The sequence below is a fragment of the Mauremys mutica genome, chromosome 12 (assembly GCF_020497125.1).
Source record: "Mauremys mutica isolate MM-2020 ecotype Southern chromosome 12, ASM2049712v1, whole genome shotgun sequence".
NCBI classification, from domain to species: domain Eukaryota; kingdom Metazoa; phylum Chordata; order Testudines; family Geoemydidae; genus Mauremys; species Mauremys mutica.
In genome coordinates, this window is record NC_059083.1 from 55,730,781 (window position 1) to 55,741,877 (window position 11,097).

The window sequence follows — 11,097 nt, forward strand, 5'->3', positions numbered from 1 at the left end:
CCATGGGACAGTGGGACTGCTGTGACCCCTGAACTCTCTGCAGCCTGGGCTGTCTCTCACAATGCCTTGCTAGTGACCAGCAGCAGCCCCTCCAGGAGCTGTTATCATCAGCACAACGACATGTGGAGCCCCCACACCCAGCTAGGTTGCATGAATGCTCCCAGAGCTACTCATGAATCACACACAGAAAGGCACCAGAGCCAGATCCCCCCAGCTCCCAGCACTCTATCTCAGGAATATACCATCTAATTTATTAATTGGTTCACCATTTCATCAATGGAAAGTGGACACACACCAGCCTTCGATATCTGAGCAATTTACCATTCACTTCAGGCAAACTCACTGGTAAAGTTAAACAGTTAAACAAGTTTATTGACTATAAAAGTGGTATTAAGCGATAGGCAAAAAGTCAGAATTAGTTACCAAAAGAAATAAAATATAAACACGCAGTCTAAACTCTCAACCATGTTAGACTGGGCAACATCTAGATAAAGCAGTTTTTCTTACCCCAGTGGATATTGCAGTCCATAGTATACAGATTTCACCTTTAAAATCTGGGCCAGTCCCCTCAATTGGAGTCTCAAGTCTTCAGCATCCTTGTTGCTTGCAGTGTAGGTGGGTGAAGGAGAAAGGCCCAGCATGTGGCCACTGTGTTCTGTTTTATACCCTAAGACCCATGTGATTGGGGAGCACAAGTCCAGGCATGTCTGGGGGCCTTGCTGAGTCTCCAGGGCCAGGCTGAGCAATTCCCCTGGTGTGGCCTCATGCAGGTGAGTCACTGAATTGTAACTCTCTTGCTGGACAATGGCTGGTGATTTCTGCTCAATAGCTCCCACCCGGGTGTTGGTTACCTCCCTTTTCATTGTCTCTGTAGAGCCAGTATATGGTCACCTCCCAAACCCACAGCATATTTTAGTGACAACCATATAACACAATCTTATAACTTCACATGCATTAAATATATACATATTTAGATGGAACAGTGACTTTCAGCAAATCATAATATTTCCCCTGATACCTTCAAGGCATGCTTTATATGTAATATCAGAATTATCATAGAATCATAGAATATCAGGGTTGGAAGGGACCTCAGGAGGTCATCTAGTGCAACCCCCTGCTCAAAGCAGGACCAATCCCCAACTAAATCATCCCAGATAGGGCTTTGTCAAGCCTGACCTTAAAAACTCTAAGGAAGGAGATTCCACCACCTCCCTAGGTAACCCATCCCAGTGCTTCACCACTCTCTGAGTGAAAAAGTTTTTCCTAATATCCAACCTAAACCTCCCCGACAGCAACTTGAGACCATTACTCCTTGTTCTGTCATCAAGTACCACTGAGAATAGTCTAGATCCATCCTTTTTGGAACCCCCTTTCAGGTAGTTCAAAGCAGCTATCGGGGCGGCTCCAGGCCCCAGCACGCCAAGCGCGTGCTTGGAGCGGCAAGCCGCGGGGGGCGCTCTGCCGGCGCCGCGAGGGCGGCAGGCAGGCTGCCTTCGGCGGCTTGCCTGCTGAGGGTCCGCTGGTCTCGCGGCTTCGGGGGATCTCCCGCAGGCGTGCCTGCGGAGAGTCTGCTGGTCCCGCGGCTTTGAGGGACCTCCCGCAGGCGTGCCTGTGGAGAGTCCGCTGGTCCCGCGGCTTTGGCGGACCTCCCACAGGTGTGCCTGCGGGAGGTCCGCTGAAGCCGCGGGACCAGCAGACTCTCCGCAGGCAAGCCGCCAAAGGCAGCCTGCCTGCCGTGCTTGGGGTGGCAAAGTGCCTAGAGCCGCCCCTGGCAGCTATCATATCCCCCCTCATTCTTCTCTTCTGCAGACTAAACAATCCCAGTTCCCTCAGTCTCTCCTCGTAAGTCATGTGCTCCAGCCCCCTAATCATTTTTGTTGCCTTCCCCGGGACTCTCCAATTTTTCCACATCCTTCTTGTAGTGTGGGGCCCAAAACTGGACACAGTACTCCAGATGAGGCCTCCCCAATGTCGAATAGAGGGGAATGATCACATCCCTCGATCTGCTGGCAATGCCCCTACTTATACAGCCCAAAATGTCGTTAGCCTTCTTGGCAACAAGGGCACACTGTTGACTCTCATCCAGCTTCTTGTCCACTGTAACCCCAGGTCCTTTTCTGCAGAGCTGCTTCCTAGCCATTCGGTCCCTAGTCCGTAACAGTGAATGGGATTCTTCCATCCTAAGTGCAGGACTCTGCACTTGTCCTTGTTGAACCTCATCAGGTTTCTTTTGGCCCAGTCCTCTAATTTGTCTAGGTCCCTCTGTATCCTATCCTTACCCTCCAGCGTATCTACCACTCCTCCAAGTTTAGTGTCATTTGCAAACTTGCTGAGGGTGCAATCCACGCCATCCTCCAGATCATTAATGAAGATATTGAACAAAACCGGCCCCAGGACTGACCCTTGGGGCACTTCGCTTGAAACCGGCTGCCAACTAGACATGGAGCCATTGATCACTATCCGTTGAGCCCAACAATCTAGCCAGCTGTATCATTATATACAGATGAGGAATATGGGGACTACAGGGGGCTCCCCCAAGGTATAGTGTGTTACATTAATATCTTGTTCTCCTGGGGTTATTTTGACTCAAACCCCACTAGAGTCAGTGGGAATCTTTCTGTCGTCTTCAAGAGGCTTTGAATCACCCTTTTGTTATTTGACATAAAAGACCCAGTGTGAGGCAGGTCTGTCTCAGCTGTTGTGTAGACATAAGAACTGCTTCCTTGGCCTGCAACGAAAGGGCTGTTTTGGTACCTGTGCGGGGGATTTATCTGTTCAGGCCACACAATCTGCTTCTGGGTTTTTATACATAAGTCTCTATTTTCATACCTTGCAAAAATCCTTGCACTTGGAGGGGGATGTTCCTCGGTACTGGAAGGATTAGGGAATACTAGGGAAAAGGGAGTGGGGGATGGTCCCAGATGCCTTTTTTGCTTCATTCTTTACTAAAAAGTTAATTGTGACCTGATACTTAATTCAATTTATATTAAGAAGGTGGAAGGATCTCAATCTAAAACAGGGAAAGAACAGTGTGACAGGTTGCCCCTCTTTCCAGGGTGCCACCTGATGTACTGGGGCCCCACTGAGTCCTCCCGTTCCACAAGCCTGGGTTCCCTCACCCTGTCCTGCTGCGCCTGGCCCTCAAGCCTTCTCTAGTAAACACACAGGTAGGGAAGCACCCAGCTGTAGAATCTGGGAGTCTGCAATCAGCTCTGTGTGGGAAGGCTCAGCTAAGGGATTGCCCAGCACACAGGTGCACACACCCTCTGGAGTGTAAACCCCAAATTATATTGCCTTGCACTGTATAGAGATCTACATAATATAAGCTTATGAAATTCGCCCCTCCCTCAATCTGGAGGAAGAGATGCACAGCTCACCCCCCCCCCCAGTTATGAATTGCACAAACTGGATTTTAGAATAAACAAAACACAAGTTTATTAACTACAAAAGTTAGATTTTAAGTGACTATAAAGGATAGCAAACAGATCAAAGTAGATTATTGAGCAAAAAAAAACAAAACGTGCAAGCTTATTACACTAAATTAACTGGTTAATAGTAGCAAGTTCTCACCATAAATGTTTTATGCGATGTTGCCAGTCCTGTCCGTTAAACATCATGAAACAGACCCAAAAGTAAATCATGAAACTGGCTTAAAAATCATAAGACTTTTTAAAAGGTTAAGATTTTTGTTTTCTTCCCTGATTTTTTTTTAAACGTCCTCCCCATCTGTGAAAAAATATTACTTGAAACGTAAACAAATTACACCCAAAGGAATAGACTGGATAGGAGGCTCCCATCTCTTCCTCTTGACAGATTAAATGGATGCCCTTCCTGATACCTTACCATACCCTCTCTGGGCCTCTGGGCATTATGGGTCTGATTCACCATTGCCCTCACTCACTCACATCAATGCAAACCACTCTGATGTTGTGGTGTTTTGCACTAACTTTGGACCAGTGTAAATGACTATACACAAGGTACTTGGCAACAGTGGTTTTATACATGTTGTGGAGTTTCTTAAAGGTAAACTGCACTACTTGCAGCTTAAATCTCCAGATATTTCTTTCACCTGCTAGATTTTTCTCACCTGGGCTCAGCCTCTGCCCCCCCAGTTTAGTTCCTTTGTTTTGTTGTCAGAATTCTGCACTTTCTAGCCTATCTTTCCCACCCTCTTGTTGTTTCCTCATCAAAGTCTCCCTGTTCAGTTTGCATGTCCTGACCAAAAAATTAAATCTTCTCCCATCCCGGACTATTCCCCCTCCCTCAAAGTGATCTTCCTCAGTCTGCTACCTCCCCCACCCCCACAAAAAAATCTGCCCCATCTAGGCTGATTCTCTACCCCCACCTTGCCTGAGTGTCCCTTGTCCCTCAAAAAACATTCTCTTGGATCTCCTTCTTCTTTCCCCTCAGATGAAATATATTCCCCCCCAGCCTTGATTCTTTTCCAGAGTATTTCTCCCTGAAAAGTTGTCCCCTTCTTTCAAGCTGGTTTCCCTTCCTCAACTAAATCACTCAATCAATCAATCTCCCCTCCCAGCTCAGCTCCGTCTTCTCATCCCCAAATCCTCCTCTCACCTTCCATAATCCCCCTCCACCATTTGTCTCCCCCACCCCAAAGAAATCTTCCATTGCTTCTCTTTCCCCCATTCCCTCTGCATCTCCATCTCTCTTACTGTACCAGGGGCATCTGAGGGCAAGAGAGCCACCTAGAAAATCTCTGAGTTCATAGATATGAATGTGTGACCTGACCCCTGGGAGAGCTCTAGGGCCCTGGGCCTGAGCAAGCTACAGTGATGAATCCCAAAACAGTTTCATGCCTGTCCAGCAGGCGCACAGACTGGTGGTCCCTAGCAACAATAGGTGGCCGTAACAAGCTGCCTCTTCCCTTCCCTTCCCTGCCCAGCCCATCTGCCCAGCCCATCCATCTATCCATCCATCAGCTAGCTGGGGGTGGGGAGGGCTGGTAGTGGGGCAAGTGCACGACAGCCAACTCACACTCTCTCTCTTACAGCTGAGGCATGGGACACAGCATTGTCCCTCCCAGGCTGTAAAGTGATGGTGAGAGATTCCTTCCCACACCTCCCTGAAACCAATTGTCTGGCTGAGGCAGCTTCTCACTCAGAGCACTGGCTTTTGTGGATCCCATTCTTAGGCCCTAACTCTCCCCATCCATTGTACAAGGAGCTGGCGTGCCTAACTCGAGGCTGTGGGTTCCACTGGGTGGAAGGGCACCTAAAGGTAGGTGCTGCAATGCTGGGTCTGGATCCCCTTTGTGAATCTAGCCCTTTCTACCTCCCTCACACAGAAATCCCCAAAACGCTGCTGAGCAAGGTTCGGGGGCAGCCCATTTGTGGAAAGAGGAAAATGATACTCAGGTTCTCTCTTCCCTGCACTGGGGCTGCTGAGAATCCAGCAAAAACTCTCCAAACACAACTAACCTGCTCCGTCTGCCTGGAGTTTGCCAATGACCCAGAAAGTACAGCCTGTGGGCACAGTTTCTGCTGAGTGTGTGACACAGCAGCTAGATGCTAATGCCAAATGGTCTCACTCTCTGTGGTTATGGTGCTACATTGGGTTTGAGGTGTGTATGTACCCCAGTATATGATCAAGTTAATGGCAGCCATATTATCTGCATTCAGCCACCATGAAATAATGAAATAGGATGCCACATATCCAAGGGTTAATTTGAAAGCAGGCTTTTAGAGGCAAGGTCAAAAATAGCTGCAGTTTCTTCTAATCAGAATGGGAGGAGGGGAAAGACAAGTCAACATTTGAGACTGAAAATAAACAAGTGGACAGAAACTTGGATTTTGGGCACAGGGCCGCCCAGAGGATTCCGGGGGCCTGGGGTCTTCGGCGGCGGGGGGCCCTTCCGTTCCGGGACCCGCCGCCGAAGTGCCCCGAAGACCCGCGGCGGGGCCCCCCCGCCGCCGAATTACCGCCGAAGACCGAGCTGAACTTTGGCGGCGGGTCCCGCTCCGTCTTCGGTGGTAATTCGCCAGCGGGGTGTCCTTCCGCCCCGGAGCAGAAGGACCCCCCGCCGGCGAAGACTGGGAGCAGAAGAAGCTCCTGTGCCCGGCCCCGCAAGAGTTTTCCGGGCCCCCCGGAGCGAGTGAAGGACCCCGCTCCAGGGGCCCCGAAAAACTCTGGTGGGGGCCCCTGTGGGGCTCGGGGCCTGGGGCAAATTGCCCCTCTTGCCCCCCCCTCTGGGCGGCCCTGTTTGGGCACCTTTGATATAGAAGTTTATTATGACTAAAATTGTTAGGCAAAGTGATGATGTAGTAGGGGTCACTATGACCTATGTTTTTTATAGAAGTTAATTATAAAAATAATTAGATATAGAATGTACTTTGGAGCAGTCCTCTGCAGCCATCCTAAGAGAGATTTTTTTTTTACACCTTTTTCCCTAAGTGGGAAGTGTTTGGCCAGCGCTGACCTACCATTACTTACTCAACACCAACTCACATTTTAGGAAAATATCTGGGATGTTCTAAACCTATTCATTATGTCTGTGTGTGCTTAAATGTAATAAACTGCACTTTTAGCTAAAGCATACATACTTGTATTAATCATTTATCAGACGGAATCACTGTGTTCCCATTGATTTATTCTTGACACTGCCTGGAGTGAAACAGTTATGTTCTGAAAACCCCAGGCAACAATGGTATTGAGAGGAACAGTTGAGTCATAGCCACTAACATTCACACAAATATGCAAGATTAATTGTTCACTTGGATTAGGCCATAGTTTCCCTGCTCATAAATAAATCAGTTTTTAAAACTTCCCTTTCTACGTGGAAGGTATTTTCTGCCATTTTTATCTCCTGATTTATTTTGGAGGTGGGATCTGTGACTTAAACACCAGTAGGGACCAGATTCTCTTTTCACTGTGAGGGAAACATGGACCTGGCCATTCCCAGACTGCACTGGGGCACTCTACATTCCCATAGGGAAAGGGGAGGGATGGGGAGGGGGAAGAGCAGTCATGAATAGCCTAGAACCCAGCCTCTAGGGGGTGAAAAGACAGAGCCGGTGTTGGGGAAGCTGTGGGCTGACATGACAGCTAAATTCAGGGATTGCATCTCCCACTCAGAGAAAGGAGAGCAGATGGTGGCTGAATTGCAGAGCCTGTGCACTGAGACCCCATCCATGGAGAGTGAGGACGAAGGAGGTTAATGTCTGAGAAATAGCTCTGTCTCCTTGGGGAGGGACAGCTCAGTGGTTTGAGCATTAGCACCCCTAAACCCAGGGTTGTGAATTCAATACTTGAGGGGCCCATTTAGGGATCAGGGGAAAAAATAGTTGGGGATTGGTCCTGCTTTGAGCAGGGGGTTGGACTAGATGACCTTCTGAGATCCCTTCCAACCCTAATATTCTATGATTCCTCTTCTCAGCACCACAACTCACACCTACATTCATTGACATGGGACCTAATCTGCATGCTGTCAGACTTCTCCTCATCCAACAGGACAAGGAGCTCGATCATCCTCTCAGATCCCACAACCAGAAGTGCTTGTCCTGACCTGCTGCTGCTGTAGAGGAACTGTGTGAAGGCTCCTCTCTGTGGCTCAGAGGAGACATGAATCTCTTTTCTGTAGCTCCTTCTGGTCTGGCCAGGATCCAACAACTCAAATCCAGGAACAGAACTCGGAAAAGACCAAGGAAGGGGTCATCATGGGTAGAGCTGAGCAGAATTTTTTTTGACTAAACTTGGTTTTGTTGTTGAAAAATGCAGATAAGTCAAATATGATGAGGATTATTGAAAATCTTGTTCATCATATAAACAATTCTACCAGTCCCAAAGGATTGGACACATTACCCACCAGGTCAATGAATACTTCAGATCTTACAGCCAATTCTTATTAACTAAACTAAGATTCATTTAAAAAGAAAAGAGAGAGAGAATTGCTTAAAATATCATTATACATACAGACATGAGTATAGTTCTTAGGTCAGTTTCATAGTAGAGATGGTGAGCTTTAGAGTTGCACAGAGCTCTTTCAGAATTAGTCCCTGGGTTGCAGTCCAATGTCCAATACCAGAACGATACAAAACAAAGTTGGAGACCTCAATCTTGTGGCTCAAGCTTCCCCGATGAAACATAAGCACATTTGAAATGACAGGATCAGGTCTCCAGAGTTATTACAGAGATTTTTTGCAGCCTCTTGACAGTCCTTGGGTGAACAATAGGCTTTTGAAGTAAGCTTCTATTTCCAAAATATCACCCGTAATTAGCTGTTGCATTGGTGCCTCTCAGGCGGGCACTGGACAGAGCCCAACAATCAATGTGATTGGTAGCAAAGTCATTTATTTTTCTCCAGCATGCTCTTATATACAATTATGGCAGGCAATCAAGCAATTGCTAATTGGTTAATAAAATACACACAGGCACAGCTATAACTTCATAGGGTAATTGTCATCCTGTACAACTTTCTGATTTATTATCCTGTTTACTGCCTACTGGCAGATGAGAACCAGTCCAAGGCCAGCATCTCACTACACAGCTCACAGCCTAATTAGCCCGTCCTTGAAGCCTAAACAATTCAGCTCCTCACATACCCATCTGCCAAATTCCCACAATTAGCTACGGTTATTAGAATAAGGTAACTACCCATTAAGAAGTTCATAGACAGTTTACTTTGAACTTCAAAGTGAAATATAGACAATGACATGATCATACCCAAGTTTCTTCTAAATGTTAATATTCCCTTTGGATCTCTAAATCAATAGCTATATAATAGCCAGGAAACGTCTGTTTACATGGTTAACATTTAACAAGATATAAGTAAACACATAAAAGTAGTATTACCTCGAATTCTTTAACAATACATGTTTACATTTCAAAGCTCTAGTCCAGTGGTTCTTAAACTTTTGTACTGGTGGTGAAACCCTATCACATAATAAGCCACTGAGTGCAAACCCCGCCCCCCCATATAAATTAACACACTTTTTAATATATTTGACACTATTATAAATGCTTGGAGGTATGCGGGGTTTGGGGTGGAGGCTGACAGCTTGTGACCCCCCATGCAATAACCTCGTGACCCCCTCAGGGGTCTCGATCCCCAGTTTGAGAACCCCTGCTCTAGTCTATGTACCATGGCTATGTTTGCTATTTCTAAGGAATAACCCTAATTACCATTTATATACTTCTCTAATAAGTCCTTAAAGATTGAATTTGGGTCATTTAGCCTGCAAGTCGCTTAACCCTTTCTGGCCCTGTGTCACACCCTGTAGTGAGGCGGTGGGATACCCCACAGCCCCGCTGAGGGACGAGCCTCCCCTAACACCAACATGGGCGGAGCCACTGGGTCCTGCACCCGCCCCTCAGAGGTCATGGCGCAGACCCGGAAGTATAAAAGCTCACCTGCAGAGCTCAGTGGAGAACCAGCCGCCGCAGAGACCAGACGTCTGCGACCGAGCTCCCTCTTGGGAGACAGTAGCAGGCCGCAGCCGGCCTGAGCTTGCACCCGGCCAGCGAGCCTACCCCTTGCTCGCTACCCCGAGGAGGACTGGCCGAGTCTACCCTGTGCTTGCTACCCTGATGTTGCCGGCCCAAAGGGCCCGAGGAGGGGCAACAGCGGGGTTCATTGCTCGGTGTGCATCGCACTAATTAACACACCAGGGTGGAGAAGCAAACCAAGTTTATTTGAGCCCAAATGAGGTGCCAGGGAGAAAAAGCAATCTCAAATCCTGCACACCCTCACGCAGGCGGGGTCCCAGCATTTATACCCCCCTTGTTTTTCCCCCTTCCTCCCTCCCCCTTGCAACAGTTACACTTAACACTATAATGTAGCTTGTTAGAACTGTTCTCATTCGCATGTTTATCTATGGCCTTCACAGCACAGACGCATGCAGACTTTCCTCTCCCTTTTCCCTCGTCTTACTGCCGCTTTTTGCTGTTTCAAGCTATACTGCAGCTGCAAGCTAAGAAAGCTGACAGTTACACATTTTGCTTGCTGTTTATTAGCATCTTAGGCTGGTTAAAGTTCACAGCATGGAAGAACTTTGGTTCACTCAGGCCCAGAGTCACAACTTTGGTTCACTTAGGCTTAGGGAGACCAACACTGAGGAAGACTGGACGAGCCTACCCAGCGCTCGCTACCCTGAGGAGGACTGGCCGAGCCTGCCTCGTGCCACCTACCCCGAGGAGGAGCCGAGCCTCCCCCATGCCACCTACCCCAAGGAGGAGCCGAGCCTGCCCTTTGCTGCGTACCCTGAGGAACCGATGCTGTTCGAGACAGCCGAGGATGCTAGCACGACCCAGGTACCCTACGAGGGGGAGTGTGGAAGTAGCCTGGGGGCAGCCGACCCCAGTCTGGCTGCAGCACTGCCTGAACCTATGTCAGTGTGTTGCGGCCAGGATCCCCACTGACAGCAGCGAGTCTTTGCCGCTGCTAGGGCCACGGGCTGGGACGCAGCGGAGAGGGAGGGCCTGCGTCCCCCCCTGCCACCCACTCCTGGGTGACAGGCTCCCCCTTGTCCTTTTCCTGGCCTGGAGAGTCTAGAACAATTTGAACTATGGACTCAGCCCCTGCCTAAGGGCCTGAGTCTCTGACTGTTTGCTGGTTGCCCTGCCCTGACCTAGGGCGTGGGCCGCCATTTGACTATTGACTCAGCCCCCGCTCCAAGGGCCTGAGCCCCTAACCAAGTGTGCGTTATTCCCCACAACTGCAGTGCCGACGGTCGGCGAACTAGAGCAAGGCGGTGGGATACCCCAGAGCCCCGCTGAGGGATGAACCGCGGCAAAGCCGCACCACACACCCCTTTTCCCAAGCTCCTCTATTTACTCTTGTTTTATTTCATTTTTGCCTGTTTTTTTTATATCCTTCATTTCTTCTCTCCTTTCTCTCTCTTAAACCTGCCCTGCACCTGCCTCTTCCATCCCCACAGCCAGCTCACCTTTATCTAAATGAACCCCCCACCCCTAGAAACTTCCCAGCAACTCCTCCTCACCAGAGCATCTCTTCCCTGGTGGCCTGGAGGTCACACTCACCAGTCCCTGGGTCTCTTTCTGCCAGCTGCCCTGCTGGTTCAGAGCCTCCAGCTTCTCCCCACACCACCCCCACATATGCCTGTCCCCCAGCCCAGTTAGCAA